Consider the following 7,870-nt stretch of genomic DNA (forward strand, 5'->3'; position numbering starts at 1 on the left):
CCCTTTCCCTCTGACCGGAGCAGGAGATGACTGATTTCTTGAGGTACCTCTGACAGCCGACGTGCTGGCCCGTAGGGAGGAGGAGGTGGTACAGAGGTTTTCTTCAAAGTTCTGAAGCCAAGCAGACACCTTCTCCACAGTTGGTGTGTCCATATCTGGGAAATACATTGCTGCCAAACTGTTAGAATACGATGCTGGGGCACTTTGAATCACCTTCCTCCACATGGCCCGTGTGCACAGGACATCCTCTGGATCTTTGGAGACCTCCTCATCATCTAGATCACTATAGATGACTTCCAGCACTGCTAGTTCTCTCAGGTACTGGATGCCTTCATCTGCGGTGGTCCACTTTCCTGGGGAGTTAACAAGATCTTCCTTGAATGGGTATCTTGCCCTCACACTTGAAAGCAGCCGTCTCCAGAGACTGCAAATTGCTGTCTCTTTTCCAATTCCCCTCTCAATTCCTTGGTTTCTAGCTAGGGATCCCAGCTGTTGGGCTTCCCTGCCTTCCAATTGCTGACTGTCGGCCCCATTATCCCAGCATCGAAGCAGCCAGGCAGCAATCCGCTCACCAGGCTGGCGGCTGTAATCTTTCCGCATATCTCGAAGTTCGGATGAGGTCAGAGACCGGGTAGTTTCTGCTTCTTGTCTTATTTCTCTCACTCCTTCCTCCCACTTCTTTGCTGAAGGACCAGCTTCCTGCTCAAACCTCTCCTCCTCTTCTTCTTTTTCCCTTACTAATCGATGATAGGGACCTGTTGACCTCCTGGTCCACTGTTTCTTTTTTACTACTGGGGCAATTACTGTAGTTGTTACTGTTTGTGTCCCTATCTCAGCCACGGTGTCCTCAGCTGCAGTTTGGGTGCCTTCCTCAACCACAGTCCTCTGAGAGTTCTGCACTGTGGCTCGATAGGCCCAGGCCAGGCCCCAGTACAGTGCTAGAAGCTGTTGGTTTTCATTGGGGTAGGCAAGGCACCCTTCTATCAGGTGGCGTGTCAGTTTGCTGGGATTGCTTGCCTGTTCAGGTGTGAAGTCCCAGGCTATAGGAGGTGATAACCATCCTAGGAACCTGCCCAAATCCTTCCACACACCCTGCCACCCAAGGACCAGCTGCCTCAGAGCACGTTTCAGTATTGCCTCACTTAAAAGTTGTCTCCCCTTAAACCAGGACAAAACCAAACTCCACAACACCCGTAATATGCCAGCAGTATTAATTAGTAATATTAATGAGCTTACATAAGGGTGAACAAGGACCTTAGGAGCCTGCATAATGAAACCATCCACGTCAAAAGCAGGTAGAGAGAGAGAGATGTATTCCCCCATCATCTCCACAAGATAGCTCCCCCAGCACAGCAATAACATCGATGCCAGGGCCATGCACATAACCATTGTTTGTACTAGCATGCTCCCAAGTTCCTTCATCCTCTCCACAAAATAGCTCCCCCAGCACAGTAAGATCGTCAACACGAGGCCAAAGCACAGAACAGCCATTGTTTGTATCAGCATGTTCCTAAGTTTAGCAAAATAGAGATAAGCAGCACAGCTAACAAACCCCGTGACCTGCACAGGAGCTTGCAACTTAATAACTACTATAGCTGTAGCACTCTTAATACTAAACTGCCCTTGTCAAGCCCCACGTTGGGCGCCAAAAAAGACTGTGGTGGGTTGACCCTGGCTGGGGGCCAGGTGCCCACCAGAGCCGCTCTATCACTTGCCTCCTCAGCAAGGCAGGGAGGGGAGAAGGGAAGATGGAGAAAAAACAATCCCAAACTCGTGGGTCGAGATAAAGGCAGTTTAATGTAGCTAAAGCAAAAAGCCGCGCGCGGAAGCAAAGCAAAAAGCAAAGATTATTCTCTACTTCCCATCAGCAGGTGATGTCCGGCCACTTCCTGGGAAGTAGGGCTTCAGTAAGCGTGCCCCTTACTCCGGAAGACAAACATTGTAAAAAAAAAACCAACGAATGCCCTCGCCCTGTTCCTCCCCCTATTCTCAGTTTCTTACTGCTGAGCATGACGTCATATGGTATGGAATATCCCTTTGGTCAGTTTGGGTCAGCTGTCCTAGCGGTGTCCCCTCCCAAGATCTTGCCCACCCCCAGCCTGCTGCTGGGGAAAAAGAAATGTTGGAAAGCCTTGATGTGTGCTGGCACTGCTCAGTAGTAGCCAAAACACTGGTGTGTTATCACCACCTTGCTAGCTACCAATACACAGCACAGCACTATGAGGGCTGCTGTGGGGAGAATTAACTCCATCTCAGCCAGACCCAATACAGGGAGGAAGTGGGAGCATTTGTTTTTTACAATGTTTGTCTTCCAGAGCAACCGCTACGCGTACTGAAGCCCTGCTTCCCGGGAAGTGGCCGGAAATCACCTTTTGCTTTGCTTCTGCGCGCGGCCTTTTGCTTTTGCTGTATTAAACCGCCTTTATCTTGACCCACGAGTTTGGGGTTGTTTTTCCCATCTTATTTTTTCTCCCTTCCCTGTCATGCTGAGGAGGGGAGTGATAGAGCGGCTTGGTGGACACCTGGCGTCCAGCCAAGGTTAAACCACCACACTCTCCAATTTAGAGACAAGGATGTCGTGCGGGACAGTGTCAAATGCCTTGCACAAATCCAGGTAGATGATGTCAGTTGCTCTTCCCTTATCCACCAATGCTGTAACCCTGTTGTAGAAGGCCACCAAATTTGTCAGGCACGATTTGCCCTTAGTGAAGCCATGTTGGCTGTCACCAATCACCTCCTTATTTTCCATGTGCCTTAGCATAGTTTCCAGGAGGATCTGCTCCATGATCTTGCTGGGCACAGAGGTGAGACTGACCGGCCTGTAGTTCCCCAGGTCTTACTTTTTTCCCTTTTTAAAAATGAGGGTTATTGCCAACACATTCCAGGAACCTCCTGGATTCCTTATGCCCTGCTGCGTTGTCCCTCCAACAGATAGTCCCCCATGAGGACCAGGGCTTGTGAACGTGAGGCTGCTCCTATCTGTCTACAGAGGGTCACTCTCACAGTAAAAAAAGAGGATTCTAAATGCCAGATTTATACTTTTGGCGAGGTCGGACTAAGTCAAGTATTGTGTGCCGATTGGCCCTTAACAAGGCTTGTTGCGCTGTTGATCGGAGGGAGTAGCAGAGACCAAAGGTATTCAGTACAGAGGTGCAGTGGTCTGTTTAGCTTTACCGAAGTAACGTTGGGCTGTGAAGCCTCCCCCTCACCCCAGGCGTCACTCAGTTGGTTGAGGAGTAGACCGTCAGGCACCACGTCTGTTAAGATGAGCAAGTTGCTCATCCCTTGCCTTTGTTCAAGTCCGGTGTTTATCAGTACAAGATAACCGAGTTGCTCAATCTGCGCTCTCGCTTAAGTCGGACCCCCCGCTACTTTCTGCTGACTCATAGTGACTTGGTATTCGGCACCAACAAGCCCGGACAAGTCCCGCATCGCACAGTGGGTTGACCTTGGCTGGCCGACAGGTGCTAACCAAGCCGCTCTATCACTCCCCCCCTCAACCGGACAGGGGAGACAAAATATAACGAAAGACTCGTGGGTCGAGATAAGGACAGGGAGATCACTCAGCAATTACTGTCATGGGCAAAGCAGACTTGACTTGGGGAAATTAATTTAATTTATTGCCAATCAAAATCAGAGTAGTATAATGAGAAATAAGAATAAATCTAAAAGCACCTTCCCCCCACCCTTCCCTTCTTTCCGGGCTCAATTTCACTCCCAACTCTCTCTCCCATTCTGTGATTCTATGATTCTTCTACATCTTCCGATCGGCAGAGGGGCATGGGGAAGGGGAGTTGTGGTCAGTTTATTATGTGTTGTCTCTGCCACTCCTTCCTACTAACCCTCTTCCCCTCCTCCAGCATGGGGTCCCACCCACGGGAGACAGTCCTTCATGATCTCCAGCGTGGGTCCTTCCCATAGGGTGCAGTGCTTCAGGAACAGACTGCTCGAGCATGGGTCCCCCGCAGGGCCACAGATCCAGCCAGAAAAACTGCTCTAGCATGGGCTCCTCTCCGTGGGGCCGCACTTCCTGCATTGATATCTGCTCTACCATGGTCCTCCATGGGCTGCAGTGTGGATATCTGCTTCTCCATGGGCTGGGTGGTAGGTATAAAACCCGTGGCTCAAATGAGGTGCCATGTGAAATAATTTTGGGAGGCAAAGGTTGGGAGCTGTAGACAGCAATGAGGTCGCCCCTCAGCCTCCTTTTCTCCAAACTAGACAAACTCAGAGTCCTCAGACACTCCTCATAGGACATGCCTTCCAGCTCTTTCACCAGCTTTGTTGCCCTCCCCTAGATGTATTCTAGGACCTGTACATCCTTCCTAAATTGTGGGGGCCAGAACTGCACACAGGGGGCCACACCAATGCTGAATACAGTGGGATAATCACCTCTTTGACTGGCTGGTTATGCTGTGTTTGATGCACCCCAGGATGTGGTTTGCCCTCTTGGCTGCCAGGGCACACTGCTGACTCCTATTGAGCCTGCTGTCAACCAGCACCCCCAGATCCCTTCCTTTCTGCAGGGCTGCTCTCCAGCCACTCCTCTCCCAATCTATACTTGTGCCCGACGTTACTCCATCCCAGGTGCAGAATCTGGCATTTGGACTTGTTAAATTTCATGCCATTGATGATTGCCCAATGCTCCGATCTATCTCGATCCCTCTGCAAGGCCTCCTGTCCCTCAAGAGAGTCAACAGCACCTCCCCATTTAGTGTCATCAGCAAACTTACTAGCGGTGCATTCGACTCCTGCATCCAGATCATTGATACAAATATTGAACAGAACTGGCCCTAGAATATAGCCCTGAGGAACACTGCTGGTCACAAGCCAGATGTAGCCCCATTCACTACAACCCTTTGAGCCCTGCCGTTCAGCCAGTTCTTCAACCAGCACAACATGTACCTGCTCATCTCACATTTGGACAACTTGTCCAGAAGGATGCTGTGAGGGACAGTATCAAAAGCCTTACTAAAATCCAGAAAAACTACATCCACCGCCTTCCCTTCACCCACTAGGAGGGTGACTTTATCGTAGAAGGATGTCAAAATAGTTAGACAGCATTTTCCCTTTGTGAACCCATGCTGACTGTGTCTGATGATTGCATTATTCTTTAAATGCCTTTCAATAGTACCCAGTATAATCTTCTCCATAATTTTTCCAGGAACTGAGGTTAGACTAACAGGTCTGTAGTTTCCTGGGTCTTGCCTCATGCCCTTCTTGTAAATTGGAATAGCATTGGCTAGCTTCCAGTCAGCAGGGACCTCCCCAGACTCCCAAGACCTTTGGTAGATGATCGAGAGGGGTCCTACTGTAACGTCTGCTAGCTCCTTCAGTAATCTGGGAGGAAAATCATCAGGCCCCATGGACTTGTGAACACTCAGCTGATACAGCTGGTCCCTTACAATTTCAGTGTCCACACATGAAAAAAATCACTGTTCCCACACTCATAGTCCTCTGACTCAGGGGACCGGGTAGCCCAAGGACTATCAATATTATTAAAGACTGATGCAAAAACCACATTGAATGCCTCCGCTTTTTCTTCATCCCTATTAGTCAGATGAGCATCTTCAACAAGTATCGCTCCAATGTTTTCTTTAGACCTCCTCTTGCTATTAACGTACTTTAAAAAGACCTTCTTGTTATCTGAAGCAACACTGGCCGGTTTCAACTCTAATTGAGCTTTGGCCTTTCGTGTCTTCTCCCTGCATATACGAACCACAGCTCTGGAATCTTCCTGCGAAGCCTGACCGTGCTTCCAGAGATCATACAGTTTCTTTTTCCTTTGAGCTCCACGAGGAGTTCCCTGTTCAGCCAAGCTGGTCTTCTGCCCCGCTTGCTTGACTTGCGACACAGTGGAATTGCCTGCTCTTGTGCTTCTGAAAGGTGGTTCTTAAAGACTGACCAGCACTCGTGGACTCCTAAGGCCTCAAAAGCAGATCCCCAGGGGACTCTGCTAAATAGCTCCCTGAGTAGCTTAAAGTTTGCTCTCCAGGGTAGCAACTCTGCTGTTCTTTTTTCTCATTACACTGAAAATTTTACACTCAACCATTTCATGATCACCGTGGCCAAGAAAGCCATCTAACATCACATCCCCCACGAGTCCTTCTCTATTCACAAATAGCAAGGCTAGGAGGGCACCTTTCCTAGGTGGCTCACTGAGTACCTGTGACAAGAAGTTATCTCCTACAAACTTCAAGAATTTCCAAGACCTGCTCATCACAGCAGTATGATATTCCCAGTTGATGTCAGAGAAGTTGAAATCTCCCATAAGGACAAGGGCTACCCGACCTGAAATTTCTCTTAATTGCCTATAGAATAACTGGGCGATCAGTAGTAGACACCCACTACAACATATGCTTTATTTTCCATCCCCCTAATCCTCACACAGAGGCTCTCAACCACATCATCACTAACTGTAAGGGCTGTACAGTCAAACCTCTCCCTTGCATACAGTGCAACTCCTCCACTTCACCTGCCCTGTCTGTCCCTCCAGAACAGCCTATAGCCTTCCATCTCAGCACTCCAGTCATGGAAATCATTGCACCAAGTCTTGCTAATACCAATGACATCATAGCTCTGGGAACTGACCAATGCTTCCAGCTCATCCTGTTTATTTCTCATACTGCGTGCATTGGTGTGGGAATTGCACCTAAGAGGTTAAAAACACAGGTGTCCGCTTACCTCTTATACAAACATTGTGGATGGAGATCCGCAAGGTTGGTATGAGAAGCAGCCGAAGGAGGGAGTCTTACGGCAGCAAGACGGCCCTGTTTTGGCTAGAGAATGCGGAGTAAACAGATAGACAGTTTCTACACACAATTTTGAAGGCCACGGTGCCCAGAGTGAGACCTTTCGCTTCATTATCCATGAAATGAATATTAAAGTTGACACCCCTAAATATGATTTTGCTAGCATTATAATTATAATCATAGTCATATATTAGCACTATTGCAGTCAGTGCATTTATCAATGTCAATTCCGAACTCTTTATATCTGTCGCTTTAATAAGCTTTCTATTAGTTTCAACTTTGCGAAACTGAGTCAGTGCAAGTCCTTTGGGGGCTCTGACAGGCAAACATTGACTCTGATATGTGGCTATATATGTAATCCTTTAGACATAAAACGTTGACCAAGTCTGGTGTACAAGCATTTCAGATGTGCTCCTGAGCCCTCTGTGCTCTCTGGAGCAGCGTAAATAAATGCTTCCTCAGGCAGTGCCATGCCAACCCTTGGCTTAGCATCAGCTCTCCTGTTGGCATCCCCTTCCCCCATCGATCCTAGTTTAAAGCCCTCTCAATCAGTCCTGCCAGCTTACGAGCAAAGATGCGTTTTTCCCCATTGGGACAGGTGGATCCTTTCAGGCCTCATCAGACCTTGTGCCTCAAAGACTCTTCCATGGTTATAAAACTCAAAGTTCTGGCAGAGGCACCAGTCCTGGAGCCAGGTATTGATGTCTTGGGCACACCTGTTTCTTCTAATGTCTCTCCCCATTACTGGGAGGATTGAGGAAGACACTACCTGTGCTCCTGAATCCTTTAGCATTCTTCCCAGGACCCTGAAATCTCTTCTGATTGACCTTAGACTTCTTGTTGCAATGTCATTAGTACCCACATGAAAGAGCAGTAGTGGGTAATAGTCCAAAGGCTGTACTAAGCTTGTCAGTCATCTGGTGACATTCCCAATTCGAGCCCTGGGGAGGCAGCAAACTTCCCTGAAAAGAGGGTCCGATCTGCAGATGGGTGCCTCCGTTCCACTCAGGAGGGAGTCACCTATGACCATAACTCGCTGTTATTTCTTCTCGGTTCTGGTCTTAATGCAGCTCTTGATGTGAGGGGTTGGTTGATCTGACCTTGGTGAGAGTGCTTGC

This window comes from Balearica regulorum, chromosome W (genome assembly GCF_011004875.1).
Source record: "Balearica regulorum gibbericeps isolate bBalReg1 chromosome W, bBalReg1.pri, whole genome shotgun sequence".
Classification (NCBI taxonomy): Eukaryota; Metazoa; Chordata; class Aves; order Gruiformes; family Gruidae; genus Balearica; species Balearica regulorum.